The sequence below is a fragment of the Salvelinus sp. IW2-2015 genome, linkage group LG26 (assembly GCF_002910315.2).
Source record: "Salvelinus sp. IW2-2015 linkage group LG26, ASM291031v2, whole genome shotgun sequence".
In the NCBI taxonomy this organism is placed as follows: domain Eukaryota; kingdom Metazoa; phylum Chordata; class Actinopteri; order Salmoniformes; family Salmonidae; genus Salvelinus; species Salvelinus sp. IW2-2015.
In genome coordinates, this window is record NC_036866.1 from 44614948 (window position 1) to 44636974 (window position 22027).

Below are 22027 nucleotides of genomic sequence, written 5' to 3' on the forward strand. Positions count from 1 at the left end.
TTTTCTTGAATCTCATTTTGAAGACAATATCAACAATACTGCCAAAACTGAATTACTTGGCTTGACGTTARGTTATTTAGCAGGAATGTGTACATTCAATTCAGAGCATGGCTGAACCATCTAGTTGCAGATGTTTGAGCTTTATCTCAAAAAGGTTACTTGAGGCACTATTCAATCAGAACCCCTTACCCAGTTTCAGCAGGTTTTATTTCAATTATGCAATATCTGTCTGTTGCATAATTCCATTCATTATTTCTTCCATTCAAATGCAGATTATTACTCAGTTGTATTATTTCTATGAGTGTATTACTTAGTTTTAGGAGCAGCATTTCCCTCTTAAACAGCCACTCGTGGTCGATGCAAGTTCACATCGTGTTGGTTTGAACACAAATAATACAACTGTGTAATAATCTGCATTTGAAATAATGAAGGAATAATTCATTTTCCAAATCAGGCTTTGTTCAACAGAGCACGCTCCAACTGCAAGTGCTTCAACGTCATTATGGTCGCATTACATTAAGTTGTTCCTCCTACCCGTGTTTTGGGTGTTGTTCTCACTGATGTATTCAAGTCCATCTAAATCCAATTGCTGTGTTAATCATGAATAATAAGGGCAGAGCCCAGTGACAGTTTAATTCTGAAGTGGGGTCAGTAAACGCTCACGACTTCAACTTATGTGTAATGTCGTGTGTCTAGGTGGCAGGGAAGTCAGGCGCAGGAGAATCGAACTTGGTATAAATGGAGTCGTTTAATAGACTTGACAAAACTCCGTAATCAAAATACAAGATAAAATAAAAGTGGGTGCAAGAACCCGTCGCGCACCAATACATAATACACGAATATACAGACAAACAATCTCTGACAAGGACATGAGGGGAAACAGAGGGTTAAATACACAACATGTAATGAATGGGATTGGAACCAGGTGTGTAGGAAGACAAGACAAAACCAATGGAAAATGGATCAATGATGGCTAGAAGACCGGTGACGTCGACCGCCGAGCACCTCCCGAACAAGGAGAGGCATCGACTTCGGCAGAAGTCGTGACATTATGTTATTACAGGGTCAGAACAACCTATATATCAAGACAACCATGACAATCACGTCTGACAGGATGGGCTGCTATTGGCAACACAAAACATATTTTTGTTGTAACACATTGCCTTTTTCATGTATTACTATGGCATATAAAAAAAGTAGAGCTTGGCCTACCATGTGCATGGTTTCGGGAAAATGTTATACTAAAGTAGGCTTACATACCTATTGTATATGTTCTGGTCTTAATAAAACTGACTCAACATTGTCCTGCATTATGTTCAAAATCAAGTAAAAAAAAGTAGACTTTGATTCATCAGAGCTATTCCGTATCACAAGAAGACTTCAGGGGCACTACAGTATTTTGTCAAGTGTCAGTGTGCAGCAGTTAGGACGGAGTCAGGCGCAGGAYACAGAACTGAGTAAAAGACGTACTTTACTCGAAAAGAAACAACACTAATTTCCACGCAGGGAAAAACACACCAGCTCACAGAAGTCTTGAACACTAAACAAAGAACAAACACGCACAAAACCATGTGGGAACCAGAGGGTTAAATAGGGAATAAATTATAGCGTAATGGGAACCAGGTGTGTACAATCAAGACAAAACAAATGGAAAAAGAAACGTAGATCGGTGGCAGCTAGAAAACCGGTGACGTCGACCGCCGAACGCCACCCGAACAAGGAAAAGTCGGAAGTCGTGACATATTTAAACATCAGAGACCACTCACCTCCAATAGAAAAACTCCTTGGGGCTTGAATGACTCCGTTGTCTTGGTGAATAACACAAAGAGACTCTGCCAGACATGAGTCCTGTCATGTGGAGCTTATTCCATTCTCCTCCTACAGTAAAGTGATAGTTCATGCACTGAATTCAGCCTAACATGGCCTTCACAGAAAAGAGCAGTGGCATAGTGGAGACTATGCACAGTATATGCAGTGGGCATTGCGTAGCCTACACTCACTTTCTTAAATGCGCTGCATGGTCAATCCGTCCACTGCATTGGCAGTGCAGAATTTACGATCATACGACCTCTGCAGAAGTGAGGGCATTAGTGAGCTGTTGTGAAGGAAGTTGTTAAGGAAGTGAGTTTGTGTTTATACAGCACATCCCGCCCTCACCTACCATCAACCAAATGTCAAAGCAGAGCTATACAAAGCCCTCCACATTGTTACAAAATTCAAGAGGTGCACAGCGATGCGGTACGTTGTTTGATTTGGCCTCTGCATGCCTCCAGAGGCTCCTCAATTAAGTCACACCCTCCATAGGAAACCTCCAACCCCATTTTCGGATCAAGTATAAATTGGCTTTTGATCCCCACTGATGCATTTCAAAGTAGTGTAGTGGAGGTATACGCCATATCAATTATGTAGTATGATAGAGAAATCGTGCACAAATTAGACTACCCAAACGCAAAGCAAATATTCAGCGGAATTTCATCTGCCAGGCGTCAAGAGCATGCAGCTCTCAATGTTGTCATACGGAGCAGCTCACAGAAGAACGACATCGGTAGCATAGGAAAGACGTTTCTTATGTCTACCAGTAAATAATAACTTAGGTAACAACGGGTAGGCATACCTAGCAGGTATTGAAAAAGTATGGTCCGAATTCTTGCTTGAATCTTTGCGATGTGCAATTCAGTCATCATGTGCAGTTTGAATGAACACTTCTGAAGGCTTTCCCCAAAAAACCTTCCCAAATAAATGTTGACGGCAAAGTAGGCCTACCTGGCAGAAGGATATACACTATATATACACAAGTATGTGGACACCCTTACAAATTAGTGTATTTGGCTCTTTCAGCCACACCGGTTGCTGACAGGTGTATAAAATTGAACAGCCTTGCAATCTCCATAGACAAACATTGGCAGTAGAATGGCCTTACTGAAGAACTCAGTGACTTTCAACGTAGCACCGTCATAGTATGCCACCTATCCGACAAGTCAGTTCAAGTCACTTCAAATTTCTGCCCTCCTAGAGCTGCCCCGGTCAACTGTAAGTGCTGTTATTGTGAAATGGAAACGTCAAGGAGCAACAACAGCTCAGCCAGGAAGTGGTAGGCCACACAAGCTCACAGAACGCTGAAGTGTGTAACTTGTAAAAATTGTCTGCCCTTGGTTGCAACACTCACTACCGAGTTCCAAACTGCCTCCGGAAGCAACATCAACACAAGAACTGTTAGTCGGGATCTTCGTGAAATGGGTTTCCATGGCAGAGCAGCCGCACACAAGCCTAAGATCACCATGCACAATGCCAAGCGTCGGCTGGAGTGGTGTAAAGCTCGCCGCCATTGGACTCCGGAGCAGTGGAAACGCGTTCTCTGGAGTGATGAATCATGCTTCACCATCTGGCAGTCCAATGGACAAATCTGGGCTACCTGCCGCCTCAGTTTGGGGAACGCCATTTCCACTTTCAGCATGACAATGCCCCTGTACACAAAGCGAGGTCCATACAGAAATGGTTTGTCGAGATCGATGTGGAAGAACTTGACTGGCCTGCACAGAGCCCTGACCTCAACTCCATCAAACAACTTTGGGATAAATTGTAACCCGGACCGCGAGCCAGGCCTAATCGCCCAACATCAGTGCCCGACCTCACAAATGCTCTTGTGGCTGAATTGAAGTAAGTCTCCGCAGCAATGTTCCAACATCTAGTGGAAAGCCTTCCCAGAAGAGTGGAGGATGTTATAGCAGCAAAGGGGGATGAACTCCATATTAGTGCACATGATTTTGGAATGAGATGTTTGACGAGCAGGTGTCCACATACTTTTGGTCATGTCGTGTACATCATGATGATTTGTATCAATCGGAAGTGCATATGTTTTGCAAACTCTGCCATCACATGTAGAACATTGCACAGTACAGAAACACCGGTAGCCAAATGGTCTCTTGCTAGGTGTACAATTGGATTAAAATGTAACTACACCTTCCCAAAAGTTTCTTTAAAAAAAATTTTAAAACATGGTCCTGGTGTGTTTTAAGCATTGATGTGGACTTTAAAACATCAACTATTGAGAGTGAAAACCTGAAAATTCTATAGGAAAACCTATAAAAAATACTTGTCCAGCTATATTTGAAGTGCATCTTATAAAGACTTCATAAAGCATTCATATACAGTTGAAGTCTGAAGTTTACATACACCTTAGCCAAATACATTTAAACTCAGTTTTTCACAATTCCTGACATTTAATCCTAGTAAACAATCCCTGTCTTAGGTCAGTTAGGATCACCACTTTATTTTAAGAATGTGAAATAATAATAATAGTAGAGAGAATTATTTATTTCAGCTTTTATTTCTTTCATCACATTCCCAGTGGGTCAGAAGTTTACATACACTCAATTAGTATTTGGTAGCATTGCCTTTAAATTGTTTAACTTGGGTCAAATGTTTCGGGCAGCCTTCCACAAGCTTCCCACAATAAGTTGGGTGAATTTTGGCCCATTCCTCCTGACAGAGCTGGTGTAACTGAGTCAGGATGGTAGGCCTCCTTGCTCGCACACGCTTTTTCAGTTCTGCCCATACATTTTCTATAGGATTGAGGTCAGGGCTTTGTTATGGCCACTCCAATACCTTGACTCTGTTGTCCTTAAGCCATTTTGCCACAACTTTGGAAGTATGCTTGGGGTCATTGTCCATTTGGAAGACCCATTTGCGACCAAGCTTTAACTTCCTGACTGATGTCTTCAGATGTTGCTGCAATATATCCACATAATTTTCCCTTCCTCATGATGCCATCTATTTTGTGACTGTCTCTTATACACATCTAGATGTGTATAAGAGACAGGTATCAGTCCCTCCTGCAGCAAAGCACCCCCACAACATGATGCTGCCACCCCCGTGCTTCACTATTGGGATGGTGTTCTTCGGCTTGCAAGCCTCCCCTTTTTTCCCATCCGGGGGTGACCCCTCCTGTCTCAGCCTCCAGTATTTATGCTGCAGTAGTTTATGTGTCGGGGGGCTAGGGTCAGTCTGTTATATCTGGAGTATTTCTCCTGTCTTATCCGGTGTCCTGTGTAAATGTAAGTAATTCTCTCTTTCTTTCTTTCTTTCTCTCTCTCGGAGGACCTGAGCCCTAGGACCATGCCTCAGGACTACCTTGCATGATGACTCCTTGTTGTCCTAAGTCCACCTGGCCGTTTTGCTGCTCCAGTTTCAACTGTTCTGCCTGCGGCTATGGAACCCTGGCCTGTTCACTGTGATTACTATTATTTGACCATGCTGGTCATTTATGAACATTTGAACATCTTGGCCATGTTCTGTTATAATCTCCACCCGGCACAGCCAGAAGAGGGCTGGCCACCCCTCATAGCCTGGTTCCTCTCTAGGTTTCTTCCTAGGTTTTGGCCTATCTAGGTAGTTTTCCTAGCCACCGTGCTTCTACACCTGCATTGCTTGCTGTTTGGGGTTTAAGGCTGGGTTTCTGTACCGCACTTTGATATATCAGCTGATGTAAGAAGGGCTATATAAATACATTTGATTTGATTCTTCCTCCAAACATAACGATGGTCATTATGGCCAAACAGTTCTATTTTTGTTTCATCAGATAAGAGGAGATTTCTCCAGAAAGTATGATCTTTGTCCCCATGTGCAGTTGCAAACCACAGTCTGGCTTTTTTATGGCGGTTTTGGAGCAGTGGCTTCTTCCTTGCTGAGCGGCCTTTCAGGTTATGTCGATATAGGACTCGTTTTACTGTGGATATAGATACTTTTGTACCTGTTTCCTGCAGCATCTTCACAAGATCCTTTGCTGTTGTTCTGGGATTGATTTGCACTTTTCGCACCAAAGTATGTTCATCTCTAGGAGACAGAACGCGTCTCCTTCCTGAGCGGTATGACGGCAGTGTGGTCCCATGGTGTTTAGACTTGCCTACTATTGTTTGTACAGATGAACGTGGTACCTTCAGACATTTGGAAATTGCTCCCAAGGATGAACCAGACTTGTGGAGGTCTACAATAGTTTTTCTGGGGTCTTGGCTGATATCTTTTGATTTTCCCATGATGTCAAGCAAAGAGGCACTGAGTTTGAAGGTAGGCCTTGAAATACATCCACAGGTACACCTCCAATTGACTCAAATGATGTCAATTAGCCTAACAGAAGCTTCTAAAGCCATGACATCATTTTCTGGAATTTTCCAAGCTGTTTAAAGGCACAGTCAACTTAGTGCATGTAAACTTCTGACCCACTGGAATTGTGCTACAGTGAATTATAAGTGAAATAATCTGCCTGTAAACAATTGTTGGAAAAATGACTTGTGTCATGCACAAAGTAGTTGTCCTAACCGACTTGCCAAAACTATAGTTTGTAAACAAGAAATATCTGGAGTGGTTGAAAAACTAGTTTTAATGACTCCAACCTAAGTGTATGTAAACTTCCAACTTCAACTGTAGGCTTTATAAGCACAAAAGAAATTGGTCACAAATCATCTATAACTGTATTTTATTGCTCTATAAAGGATTAACAAATGTGAACAAATAAATTGATGGTTATGTCACACAGTTATACCACATTCTGTATAGGAAATAGGAAAACATGATTTTTCACACAGGGCGCCTTTCTTTTGCCTGGCAGGCCATTTGGATAGTTTTTGGGCAAAATTAGAGTATACCCACTTTTCCAGGCACGACTACACCACTGAAAAAAATAAGAAAAAAAKAACATTACAAAATAAGACTCCCGAGCAGTAATTAATAAATAGTTTGTGACTAAAAATAATCATTGAAGATTGGCCTACGTGGATGGTTATTGTGACCTGGTATCACGACGATCCCACTTCAAATGTAAGAATTCTAGGAATTGTAACTGAATTTTAGTGAACATTAATAAATTAACTGCAAGATGGAAATTAGATTAATTTCTATTCTGGCCCATAATGTCACCTTGCTCTCCAACGGAATAAACACACAAAGCCGAGCAGAGCCCTAATGAGGTGCTGTTTGGGCCACATGCTTTTAGATGAGCAATGATGTTGTCACTCTGCCGTCATGACAACTGCCCTGTGGCACTGAGTCACTGAGTTGCCCTCAACATCCTGTACATTATTTAGGGCAAGGAGGAACTGCAGTGAGCTCAAAGTATTGGGACAGTGACAATTTTGTTGTTGTTTTGGCTCTGTACTCTAGCACTTTGGATTTGAAATGATACAGTAACTATGAGGTTAAAGAAGTGCAGACTGTACGCTTTAATTTGAGGGTATTTACATCCATATAAGATGAACAGTTTAGAAATTGCAGCACTTTTTGTACATAGACCTCCTATTTTAGGGGACCAAGAGTATTGGGACAAAACAATTCACTTATATATGTAGTAAAACGTTAKGTATTTGGTCCCATATTCATTGCACTCAATGGTTACATCAAACGTGTGGCTCTACAAATTGTTTTTGGATGCATTTGCTGTTTGTTTTGGTTGTGTTTCAGATTATTTTGCGCCCAATAGAAATTCAGGGTAAATAATTTTGGAGTCACATTTTAAATAGGAATATAATATGTTTATAAACACTTCTACATTAATGTGGATACTACCATGATAACGCATAATCCTGAATGTATTGTGTATGATGAGTGAGAAAGTTACAGAGGCATAAATATCATACCCCCCCCCCAAAAAAAAATCATACCTCCCGTTATTGTAATAGTGAAAGGTTAGCATGTTGTTGTGACTTGACTTTAACATTCATATGAAGACTGTTATTTATCTCATTAACTAACTATGTTTAATTGTTACCCGATTAAATGAATCATGTAACAATTAACTCATTAAGATCTGGGGCACCACTAGAGCTGTTCTTTAAAGACTTACCATTTCCCGAATTAAACTCTGAAAGGTCTTTACCTATCACATCTATAAACAATCAACGTATTACTCATAACCACATATCATATCATCATTCTGAACAGTCGTAAACTCCTTGCATCTGCAAAAGCTTGAGTCTTACTTATGATTCAGTACTACACAAATTGGTTTAAATATTTATTTACTAGCTAATTAAATGGGAAAAACAGGATAAACATACACACTGCACCGGTTATTGACTGAAGACGTAATACGCTGAAAACAGGTCCCTAGCGGAATGACAACAACATTTATGCTTGTTAAAGAAGAGATAGAGAGGGAGAGAGAGGAACAGAGACACTTAACATTGGTACATTCAGAAACTACTCTCACCTTCAGTAACCATATACTTTGCACATGAACCGTCGCCCACCTTGAATAAGAAATTATGAATGTATTTACGTGAAATGCCTGGGTTTGCCGGGGATCTCTCAGTGAACAGGGCAGCTTTGGAAAGGGGGGTGGGCCTTTTCGTGGCACGCTTGGAAGGCTCTGATTGTCCGAAATGGTTCCAACAAGTATTCTACTGTTGTTCTTTGTAGTTGTCCGGTATCCGGTGACTTGTCGTGTAGTCCTGAACAGAACTACAGAGTTGATTTTCCTTCCATTCGCTCTTGAAGATGCTTCTTTGAATATAGGCTAGCCAGCCGTATCGATGGTTTCCCAGTGGGGTGATGAGAGTAGAGTAATACGATGGTTTGAGCAGAGTAGTAGGATGGTCCTACTTAAATTAGCTTTCGAAGATACTTTACTTAGGACAGCTAAACAGCTATACAAGTGACTGTCCGGAAGGTGAGTTTATCGTCTCCACCTCATGTTGAGATTCAAAGTTCAGACCACTTTAAACGTGCAGCTGCAGCTTCACACTTTTCTAGTCCAATGTGTTTTTTTTCTTAACCCATCATTTATACAATTTGTTCGAAAGGGGCGGTTCCGGCAGGCTGGCACACTCCCTGACCTCACTCCGGGGGAGGGGCGGCAGGTAGCCTAGTGGTTAGAGCGTTGGGCCAGTAACCGGAAGGTTGTTGGATCGAATCCCCGAACTGACAAGGTAAAAATCTGTCATTCTGCCTCTGAGCAAGGCACTGAAGACATGGATGTCGATTATGGCAGCCCCCTGGACCTCTCCGATTCAGAGGGGTTGGGTTAAATGCGGAAAGACACATTTCAGTTGAATACATTCAGTTAAACAACTGACTAGGTATCCCCCTTTCCCTAACTACTCACTGTGCAAAGTTAGGTAAAACAATTATCTCTTATAGCTTCTCAAATCACATCCCTCTCAACAAAAACATGGAAACGTCATATATACAGTGGGTATAATTTCCAAGTTACAGTATTTCCTTTATAAAATGTTTAATGACATCACAAATTAACAAACAAAATGACATTAGTGTTCTATAGATCGCCTCTGACCATTCCCCACGTTCTATGTTAGAAATATTGAACGTGTTAGTTTCAGCGGGAAAAGGTCATTTGAAACAAAGCACATTCCTTTGGTGAATCTTGAGAGCGCATGCCTGAATCTCTCCCTTGAGAGAGGGCATGAGTTGCTAACCCCCACTAGTTATTTCCTTCCCCTTCTAGGGTGAGAAGGGGGTCTGATTGAAGTTATTCATTGCAAACCTGATCTGACCTATTTGGATTCTCGTGGACAGTCATGACAATGTCTTGGGGGTATGATATTTGTGACATGGTGACATGCTAGTAGAAATGAGGTAAAAGGGATTTCAGTTTCCCTGCATTAAAATCACCAGCCACTAGGAGCGTCGCCTCTGGRTGAGCATTTTCTTGTTTGCTTATGGCCCTATACAGCTGGTTGAGAGCGGTCTTAGCGCCAGCACCATTTTATGGTGGTAAATTGACAGCTACGAAAAATATATATGAAAACTCTCTTGGTAAATAGTATGATCTATAGTTTATCATGAGGTATTCTAACTCTGGCGAGCAGAACCATGAGACTTCCTTGATATTAGAGATTGTGCACAATCTGTTGATAACAAAGAGGCACACCCCTCCTCCCTAACCTTACCCAATGCTGCCGCACGGTCTTGACGATGCATAGAAAAACCAGCTAGATGTATATTTTCAATGTTCTTGTTCAGCCACGACTCTGAGAAACATAGGATATTACAGTTCTTCAGGTCCCGTTGATAGGATAATCTCAATCAGACCTCGTTCAGTTTCCTCTCCAGTGATTTACGTTCACCAGTACAACGGAGGGTAGAGACTGATTATTTATTTGCCAACGTAGTTTTGTCGGGGTCAGGGTCAAGATATACAGTGGGGAGAACAAGTATTTGATACACTGCCGATTTTGCAGGTTTTCCTACTTACAAAGCATGTAGAGGTCTGTCATTTTTATCATAGGTACACTTCAACTGTGAGAGACGGAATCTAAAACAAAAATCCAGAAAATCACATTGTATGATTTTTAAGTAATTACTTTGCATTTTATTGCATGACATAAGTATTTRATCACCTACCAACCAGTAAGAATTCCGGCTCTCACAGACCTGTTATTTTTTCTGTAGGCCCTAATAGTGTGTGGGCACCATTTGTCACTGTTATAGTGCAATTACATTACTATTACCTACATTACTCATCTCATATGTATATACTGTACTCGATACCATCTACTGAATCTTGCCTATGCCGTTCTGTACCATCACTTATTCATATATCTTTATGTACATATTCTTTATCCCTTTACACTTGTGTGTATAAGGTAGTAGTTGTGGAATTGTTAGGTTAGATTACTCGTTGGTTATTACTGCATTGTCAGAACTAGAAGCACAAGCATTTCGCTACACTCGCATTAACATCTGCTAACCATGTGTATGTGACAAATAACATTTGATTTTACTTGATTTAATGTATTGTTTAGTGTTGTGTTTTATTTTTTTCCCCACCAAGATTTACATGCTAATATTGCCACTGGTCAGGGCGCCCGCACGTCGGCCTCTCTTACACCGTCTTTTCCTTTTCCTAACAACTTAGACAAAAAGTTATACGGTATGACATCTTGGTCTACTTCTCTGCTATTTAAATCTGAAATAATAACAGAAATATCCATTACGGATCTAACAACATGGCTGTTTCAGTTACCGCAAACAGCCCCCGTTTTGACCACTACCCCAACAAGTTAGACAAAAAAAAGTTAGAGGGTATGAAATCTTCCTCTACTTCTCTGCTATTCATATGTTTGTGGAACCAACATTTTCACTTCAGATCTTACATTACAGCTGTTTCAGTAACTGCATTCCCACATTTTCCACAAACTTTTTACAAACAACTGCCATTTGTACCACTAACCCAACAAGTCAGACAAAGACATAGAGGTTATGAAATCTTCCCCTACTTTTCTGCTTGTCAAATTAGGAATAGGGTTTACCAATCTGTAGATGGAGCCGTTTTAGTAACCCATCAACTGCTCTCTTTCTTGATGCAGTAAATCATGTCAGAARCTAGCAGATTAATTATTTACCAACAGYTGTAGATTCCAATAAAACTACATCACGTTTTGAAGTTCACTTTCCGTGCTTTGTCTAACACTATCATGCATCTAGCAAAGACATTGTGTTAGTCAGAGTGCAGTATTTAGTTCATATTAAAAGCACAAACTTACTGTACGTTACCATGCTTCTCACACTTGCTTTAGCCAAAAACGGAGCAGTGTTGCCAAGGCTACTGTTACCTAGCAACGCTTGACTCACAGGTATGAATGTCTTCATAGCTCTTCAAATTCCCATGATTTGTCAGTCTTTTTCAGACCGAACAGCTCGTGCTAAGATTTAGACTACCTTCCCGGTCTGGACGACCTGGAATGAGAAAGATAAGATTTCTAATGCTTACTAGCTTCGTTCTCCTTTTCCAGGATCATGCTCCGTGCTCTAAATAATTTAACTGGCTAGGTTGCCTGTCTCTAAAGAKAAAGGTGGGCTGTACCCCACTGATTGGATAGAGCGGATTAGGAATAACTTCTACCAATAAAACGTTTTGGCTGTTTGTTGAAGTTTAGAGTGACATAACGTGGCTAGCTAACATCTAGTAACAGCTCTCTAACAGCTCTCTGCATCATCATTGAGCAGCCCAAACAAAGCAATTCTCAGGTCTAACCATGCCATCTGTATCAAGCCGTTGTTGTGACTGTGTGTCAAATAAGAGGAAGCACTGTCTTATTCTCCAACTGAAACCCAAACAGTCGATAGGCCTACTACAGTTGTCTAATGTTTCATTGCTCTTCTAGAAATGAATTACAACCCAAGAAATAATACAGAACATGAAGGTACAGCCTGTTCAGAGAAACATTGAATACTTATCCAGTGTGAAATTATAATCATATAACCACAAGGACTTAGAACGGTTCTCTACAACAGCGGAGAGTTTTCAGGCAGCTAATAGCTCTGCTCATTAGTATGCACCTAGTCCAGCCTCAGAGAAAGAGAGAATCAGGGTTCTGTACTTTACAGCAGGACATTTCAACAGATGAGAATCTTCTCACACTCATAATCCTAGCTATGGATCGATTCGGAATACAGAAACAAAAAAGAAGAAAAGTATAAAAACTGTCCATTTGATTTATATTCAAATGAGCAGTAGGCCTATGTGTGGAAATTGGATTTCTCAGAAATGAATTTCCTGATGGCAAATTATATTGGATCATCTTGCTATATTAATATCCAGGCTATGAGGATCATCAGGCTAGGCCTATTCTTCATTTCACAGCACAAAGGTAGGTTGAATAGAACCCTCCAACCACAAAGGAGTTCTGCACAAGAATGAACATTAGCTCTCTGTCTGTGTGCAGACTGACTCACATTTCCATTCCAGTTTCCATGTTCAAACAATTCCCCCTAAGCAATTTTGGGGATTTCGTCCTTGTTCATTTACATGTGAAAGGCGATCATATTTCAAAAGAGTCCCAACATTAGAATTCAAAGGCGCATACATTGAAAGTTACAGAGGCGAGGGAGAGAACTTTTCTCCACAATGCTAATGAAGTATTTACGCTAAGATTGAAATTCAACGGCCACATCCTCACTGAATAAGTGAAAACTAAAATGATTGGCACCCTTGATAAAGATGAGCTAAAAAAAGAGTTTAAAAAAGTTTAAAATAAATCATACAAATTCTGCACTATATTGTATGAAAATATACACAGTACCAGTCAATAGTTTGGACACACCTACTCATTCCAAGGTTTTTCTTTATTTTTAAAAAACAATTTTCTACATTGTAGAATAATAGTGAAGACATCAAAACTATGAAATAACTAGTGGTGCAAAGTACTTAACAAAAAATACTTTAAAGTACTACTAGAGTAGTTTTTGGGGGGTATCTGTACTTTACTTAACTTTTACTTCACTACATTCCTAATGAAAATAATGTACTTTTTACTCCATATATTTCCCATGACACCCAAAAGTACTTACATTTTGACAGGAAAATGATCCAATTCACACAATTATCAAGAAAACATCCCTGGTCATCCCTACTGCCTCTGATCTGGTGGACTCACTAAACACATGCTTTGTTTGGAAATGAATGTCAGTGTTGTAGTGTACCCCTGGTTATCCGTAAATAAATTWWAAAAAACAAGATAATTGTGATGTCTGGTATGACTTTTGAGTACATTTTCCACCATTGGAAATAGCACATATGGAATAATGTATTAAACAACAAAGTATTAAACAAACAAAGAAAAACATTTGTATATTTTTTGTGAGACGCAAAGTAGGAAAACGGAGGATCTCCGCATGTGTGGTTCCCACCATGAAGCATGGAGGAGGAGATGTGACGTTGTGGGGGTGCTTTACTGGTGACACTGTCTGTGATTTATTTAGAATTCAAGGCACACTTAACCAGCATGGCTTCCAGAGCATTCTACAACGATACACCATCCCATCTGGTTTGCACTTAGTGGGACTATCATTTGTTTTTCAACAGGACAATGACCCAACACACCACCTCTTTTGACCAGGAAGGAGAGTGATGGAGTGCTGCATCAGATGACCTGGCCTCCACAATCACCCGACCTCAACCCAATTGAGATGGTWTGGGATGAGTTGGACCACGGAGTGAAGGAAAAGCAGCCAACAAGTTCTCAGCATATGTGGGAACTCCTTCAAGACTGTTGGAAAAGCATTCCAGGTGAAGCTGAGAGAATGCCAAGAGTGTGCAAAGCTGTCACCAAGTCAAAGGGTGGCTACTTTGAAGAATTTAAATATATTTGATTTGTTTAACACTTTTTTGGTAACTACGTGATTCCATATGTGTTATTTCATAGTTTGGATRTCTTCACTATTATTCCACAATGTAGAAAATAGTAAAAAGAAAAGAAAAACCCTGGAATGAGTAGGTGTGTCCAAACTTTTGACTGGTACTGTATATATTATTTTATACAATGGCTCAGAGAAAGAGATATTGTTTAAAGCGGCACTCAGCACTTGAAACAATAGCAAAGCGTTCTCCCCACCACTGTTTATTMTTCAAGAATCAATGGGTACATATTWWTAGTTTATAAGTCCAAASATGGATTTAGCAACTACTGATTGCCCCTTTAACAAGTAATAATAGTACAAATTATTGGCACCCCTGTTTTCAATACTCCTGCAGCCTCCCCTTGCGAGGATAACGACACAGACTTTTTCTAAAATGTTTTATGAGATTGGAAAACACATTGTGAGGGATTTTAGCCCATTCCTTCAAACAAAATCTTTCCAGATCCTTGATATCCTTCGTCTTCTCTTATGGACTGCCCTCTTTATTTCAAACCACAGTCCGGTGACTGAGATGGCCATTGCAGTTTTTTTACTTTGTGGTCAATTAAACATCTCTTTGTGGATTTTCATGTGTGCTTGGGGTTATTGTCTTGCTGGAAGATCCATTTGCAGCCAAGTTTCAGCCTCCTGGCAGAGGCAACCACGTTTTTGGCAAAAATGTCCAGGTACTTGGTAAGGTTCATGATGCAGTTGACCTTAAAGGTCCAATATATMTGTTTTTATTTCCATATCAAATCATTTCTGAGTAACAATTCAAGTATCTTACTGTGAATTGTTTAATTAAAATTGTCAAAAAGAAACAAAAATAACTTCTTAGCAAAGAGCGATTTCTCAAGCAAAGATATTTGCTAGGACCGTCTGGGAATGGCCTGAGTGGGGAGCAGAACAATTAAAACTAGCTGTTATTGGCAGAGAACTTTGGAACTCACTTTCTTATTGGTTTACTATATAAGTTACTGCCTGGTGATAWCACCAGGCAAGCCAAAACTCCTTCCTTCTAAAAGAGGCTGACATTTCAGGCAGTTTGTTCACACAGCTCTTACACTAAAATCACATTCTTGACTGCACTGAGCCTTAAACAAGAACAGTGGAAGCAAAATAGCCTCATGACATCAAAGATCCACCACCATATTTTGCAGTCAGTATAAGGTACTTTCCTGCTGATGCCTCCATTTTATTTACTCCAAAATAAAAATAAACCTCTTTGGCCATGCAGGTCCGGTTCCACAAGGGGGCAAAGGGGGGCTTAGTCCCATCAGTTGAACTTGTACCCCTTCAGKTTTAATTTTATGTCCCTATATAAAAATTTTGATTGATTGATTTAGAAGGGCGGGATCAAGTTTACTGTTGAAGTTGCTTCACTCAACTCTGCCTCACACCCCACCACTGAGCTAGCTGTAAAACTCGTTAGTGTTATTAGCCTTAGCCTACTTAGCTAGCTCGAACCAGCTAATCTGCCATGATGGTTATCAGAAATTGGCTTCGCCAAAGTACCAAAACAAAGCCAAAAGGAGGAAAGCAATGAGCAGCAGCAGCATCAAACCATGAGGCCGACGTCAAGCCCAGCAGCGATGATGCTGACGGGCTCCAGCTAGCTCCGAGTGCAGAGCCTACCCACCCTTCCACAAGCTCCGCCAGGATAATGGCTCTACAGCCCCCTCCACCTCCGACTGTTCCTGACGAGGAGCCAGCCCAGGTTATCCTAGAATCCTACCCTAGCTGCAGGTTCTGTCCAAAAACATTCATTTAATAGCAACTGGTTCATAGGAAGAGTGGGTGGAATATTTGGTTACTGCAGAATTCAATATAATTCCAATGCGGGAATCCAAATKACGCCCCTGGGTATAGCTACATATCGGTATGTTTCATCATAGAAATATAATGAACAAAAATATAAATGCCACATTTTCAAMGATTTTTTATTAGTTAATTGAAGGAAACAAATAAATTAGGCTCTAATCTATGGATTTCACATGACTGGGCAGGAGTGCAKCCATGGTTGGGCCTGTTACGTACTGTTAAATTATCTAAAACAATGTTGGAGGCGGCTTATGGTAGAGAAATTAACATTCAATTATCTGGCAACAGCTCTGCTGGAAATTCCTGCAGTCAGCATGCCAATTGCACGGTCCCTCAAAACGTGGGACATCTGTGGCATTGCGTTGTGTGACAAAACGAAGGTTACGTATGTAACCACGGTTATGTGAGCTATATGGATCACTCCAATATATTGGTATTACTCCGCGGTGGAGGAATACATCCGAGGTGTGGATTTACAGATTTACTCCCTTGTACACCCGTGTCACGGCTGGGGTCCGCCCCTATATATAGACCCCATGGCCGCGACACACGTTCTCTACATCATTTCTGAGGCGCCTCTAGCACCGCAGAGGATTGGAGTGATCCATACAGCTCACATAACCGTGGTTACATACGTAACCTTCTTTATGTTTCACTCCAATATATTGGTATACCCATACCAGATTTAGTTGGTGCTAGAGGGACCTGGCCAGCCAGCAGTGAAGTCCYAGCGCAGGACCGAGACGTGGGGGCTGTCAATGTGGAAGGGGGGTCCCGGCACATTCCCAGGAAGGGGAGGCGACGCCCAGGACCATCAAATCAACAGCAGAGGGAGGGAGGTGCCACATTTACCCAATAGTACGTAGCAAAGGTGCAAGAGGAAGCCCAGCTGGCCGCAGCACAGATATCAGCGAGGGGCACTCCACTCAGTAGAGCCCAGGACGCAGCCACACCTCGTGTTGAATGTGCCACCACAGATCCCAGCACTGGCCTGCCAGCCAAGCGGTATGCTGTTGTAATCGTGTACACGATCCAGTGAGAGAGCCTCTGCTTTGATAACCCAGCCCCCAGGACTCTTTCTCACTGACTGTGTACACTCCACATAGGCAGCCAGTGCCCGAACCGGGCTCAGCATGCCGGAGGGAGACATGACATAAGCAGACATGCCTGTCAGACAGAACCTTTGGGAGGAATGAAAGGTTGGGGCTGAGAGATATACTACTCCCACCGGGGTTCATCCGGTAACACTCAGAACTTTCCCGAAAGAGCATGGAGCTCACCCACCCTCTTCATGGAAGTAATCGCTACCTAGAAAGCCACCTGTATATAGAGGAGTTTCAGGGAGACAGACTCCAATGGTTCGAAAGGTGGCTTGCCAAAGCTGCTAAGACCGCATCCAGATCCCAGCTCGCCATTGAGCGGGTCCTAGCTAGACGGAAGCGACCAAGGGATGGTGCTCCTCTGGCCTGTCCATCCACCCCACACGGCAGGCAGATATAGCGGCCAAATACCCTCTCAGTGTACAGGCTGCCAAGCCTTCATYCAAGCGAGACTGCAGGTATTGGAGGACATACTGCACCCCGCTTGACTCGGGCACAACCTCAATACCAGTGCACCAAGAGCAGAACAACCGCCAGCGCAACTGGTATGCTGCGGTTGTAGCCGGTGCCCTTGCACTCTGTATGGTGTTCATTACGCTCTCCTGTAGTCCTAACATGGACCATTGGTGCCTTTCAGCGGCCAAGCCCACAGACTGAGGCTGTGCGGTCTCGGATGCCATAGAGTTCCCCCAGCCTGAGACTGCAGGTCAGATCTCAGTGGCAGTTGCCAAGGTTTCTCAGACAACAGGAACAGGAGAAGGCTGAACCCGGGTCGTCTGGGCCAGTATGGCCACCAGCAGCAGACGATGCTCCGCAATTCTGGTCATGTACAGCAAAGCTTGGATCAGGTGAAAAGGTGTGAATGCGTAAAGCTCCAGGCCTGGCCAATAGTGAGCCAGAGCATCCAAGTCCAGAGGCCCTGGTTCTCCGACATGGAGTACCACAGGGGGCAGTGTGCATTGTCCAGGGAGGCAAACAGTCCACTTGCGCCCTCCCGAACTTGTCCCACAGGTGCTGCACCACCTGGGGATGTAGGCTCCAGTTCTAGTGTATTGATGTGCCTGCCGTTCCAAGGGGGTAGCCAACAGGGCTGACCAACCTGCCCTTGGTCTCACACCCTCCCCCCCAGCCGATCTTGGAGGTGTCTGTGCTGACCAGCTCCCGGCAGCACATCCTCAGCATCTCCACCCCACCTGAGAGAAAGGAGTGACAGCACCACCTCAACAATGCCCTGAGGCACCTGCAGTCACCCGCAGGTGGTGGTGAGACTTTGGGTGGAGCTGGTGAGAGTTGAACCACCATTGAAGAGGCCAGAGATGGAGCAGGCCCAGGTGAATCAGCAGCGAGGCCACCGTCAGCAAGCCCAACGGGCATTGGCAGATCAGGGTGGATACCACCTGCCCCTGCCGAAAGTGGTCGAGGCAAGATAAGATCATCTGAACCCTTCTGGTGGACAGGCATGCTCTCATGAGGACTGAGTCCAGTTCCATGCCAATGAAGGCCACCCTCTGGGCATCAGGCGACTCTTCTTGTTGTTTACAGTAATTCCCAGCCCACCGATGTGGGTCAGGTGCATATCTCTGTCTGACAGGACTTGGGTCCTGGTCGTGGCACAAATCAGCCAATTTGTCAAGGTAATTGAGGATTAACAATCCTCGGGGTGTGAGAGGTGCCAAGACAGCGTCCATGCTATTTGTTAAAGTGTGGGGTGCCAAGGAGAGGCCGAAGGGAAGAACCATGAATTCGTAAGCCGTTACTTYGAAAGCGAATCAGAGGTACTGCCAATGAGCTGGGTGAACAGGAACATGGAAGTACGCATCCCTCAGGTCCAGCGTCACAAACCACTGGTGCCTGGACACGGCCTGCAACACGCAGGTTGGGGGCAGCATGTGGAACATCAGTACCTTCAAGTACCCGTTGAGGTTGCGGAGGTCCAGAACCGGTCGAAACCCACCGTCTCTTTTTGGAACCACAAAATAAGTGGAGTAGAACCCACCTAGCCATTCTGATGTCTCGATCCTGCGGATGGCACCCTTGTCCAGGAGTGAGGCGATCTCCAGCCGCAGGGTTTTCTTCAGGGGGTCYGCCACTGTRGTGGCACCATGGCTTCTGTAGGACGGGGGCCGGCACCAGAATTGGAGTCGATACCCCTCGAGCATTGCGGACAACACCCAGGGGGACTCCACCTGGGAAGGGAGTGTCAGGGGTCCTGCCGGGGCCCGCCTCCCCTATGGCGCCCCGAGTGCCTGGGTCCCCCAGGCATGTCCCTATGGCAGTGAAGGTTGACAGGTTGTTGCTCCACTGCACACTGTGCCCCTCCCCKCTGTCGTCCCTCAGCATGAGGTGATGGGGCAGGCGGAAGCACCCCCTGGCAGACGCCCAGCTCTCCTGGAAGAACTTGCGGAACTCAGCAGAGATGGGGACAGATGGAGAGTCATCACTGTCCACCAGTTTCATGTCCAATGCAGTGGCTATCCGAGTGAGTAGGCTCCTCATAGCCTCTCGAGCCGCTGGGGGCGATGAAGCCCAGCTGCCGGCTTCTGATGGCCTGTCAGCCTGGTAGCCCCGCTCACGGTGGTGAACAGTGCCAGCATCGTCCCCCAGGAACAGCCTATCACTGGCCAAAAGGGAACAGCTATCGTCGCCATCGAAGCTATCAACCTCCTGATGCAGTGCATACGCCCTCCGTTCAAGGTGGTCCCAGCGGTCCGACTCCTGCCCTTGTCCAGGACTGGCAGCAGATGGTCTCTGCCTGGGGTGGCTCCAGCCATGCTGCCTGGGAGGGGTACTGGGCCCAGTAGAAGGACTAACAGCTTGCTGGCGCACCACTGCTGAGGGCGGGAGCTCATCCCCAGCCTGAGCCCGACTGACCCACTCGCGCATGGCCTCCAATCGCGCCAGGCGTGTTGAGTGCACCACACAAAGTAGGCATCCAGTAGGGCGCTCCACTGCCCTCTCCGTGTGGCTCAAACCCAGACAGTGCGTACACGAGGTATGCGGATCCCCAAGGGGGATGCCACCATCACACGTCACAAAGGGAAGCCATAAATTCAGCCAAGCCAACAAGGCCACGGAGCAGGGGTCCGACACCCAGGGAGAGCTTATATCGTGACCCGTTTCGAGGAATAGGAACCCGGTGAGGGATAAATTACCCAGTACCTCTGCAAAAAAACAGGGAAGACCCGTGTTGGAAACGCAGGCAGACAAAAAAACAGCAACCAGGTAATGGATTCGATTTTTTTGTTTTACGCCAACTGCAATATTACCTAGCCGGTTTAATATCCAAGCAGTAAAAACAGCACCATATAATAGAGTAATTCCGTTAAGGATCTCCAAAGTTAATGTCTCAATGTAGTGGAAAGCCCACCACATACTCTTACACTCAGCAGGGGGAAAGAACAAGAAAAAAACCCTGCAGGGTAATTAGCAGAGAAGCAGCATGTTAAAGCAATTCACAACACACACACATAGAACAAGCCAGTGGGTAAGTTGTGTAAGGTAAATTACAGTTTGTGGCAGCAAGATCCAMCATACTAATGGATGCACACGGAGTCGTAATGTATCTCTAACGAAACACAAGTACGACAAACCACGGGCGACAGATTCAGAACCGCGCGCAGCGAGTGGAGCACTCAAGACAAGCGGCTGGCCCAGCCAGTGAGGATACTTCCACGCAAGATATACACTTGCCAGTGACTTATCAAGCGAACTTCAGAAAGTTTGTACCTCAAACCATAATGAAAGAGAACGTGTGTCGCAGCCATGGGGTCTATATATAGGGGCGGACCCCAGCCGTGACAGAGGTGTACACGAAAGTAAATCTGTAAATCCTCACCTCGGATGTATCCCTCCGCAGATAGCCTAGTGATTTCGAGTGATACCAATATATTGGAGTGATGCAATATAGTGAAACATAACTGCACATTTTAGAGTGGCCTTTTATTGTCCCCAGCACATCGTGCACCTGTGTAATGATCATGCTGTTTAATAAGCCTATTGATATGCCACATGTCAGGTGGATGGATTATCTTGGCAAAGGAGACATGTTCACCAACAGGGATGTGACCAAAGTTGTGCAAAAAATTGAGAGAAATAAGGTTTTTGTGCATTTGGAAAAATTCTGGGATCTTTTATTTCAACTCATGAAACATGGGACGAACACTTTACATTTTGCGTTTATATTTTTGTTCAGTATAGATACGTTCTATTGTTGTTTTCGTGGTTGTAAATGAAACTGTACTTATTGGAAACATGTTTATGGTAGGCTGGCATTGCTTAATTGATTACGTGGGTCCGAATTTGATCCGTGTTGCTGTACTCATGGTACGCATGGTTTTTCATGTTTGAAGCAGGCCTATAGGCCTATTTGTKTGACAAGACAGCTGTGCACTATAGAAGCCTGTTTTGGTTATTTTGTAACGGGCTTAAATACAGATTGTATCATGCCGCTGGCTGCTTTGTTCACATTCATTCGTTTCTTATTCACAGTTGTGTCAGTATTCTAAACCAAACTGCTATTCAGTATTTTTGTTTGCATGCATTAATTACTAGGCTACTACTTTCAGCATTTAGTTTGCATTATTTTGGTAAGACAGCTGTATTCACATAGGTTGTTTGTAATAGTGTTATTCACCTATCTTGTGGCCTATATTCATTACCAACACAGCCTTGCTTTAATGTGTAGGGCGCTGTTCATTGTGCTGATACAGCAGAGCGCAGATAGCCTAGTGATTTCGCACCAACCTGTCACTTCAAAAGCACTTATGGTATAGCGTGAAATAAGCAGAATTCAATATAACTCCAATGCGAGAACCCACCAAAAAATGTGCCTGCTCACCGATTTCAACCTCCCCCTTAGTCACTTTATCCTGGTGCCGGGTCTGCAACCGTTTGGCGTTGGAAAGTATCCCATACCTACTGTAGAATATGGTGGGGGATCTTTGATGTTATGGGGCTATTTTGCTTCCACTRGTCCT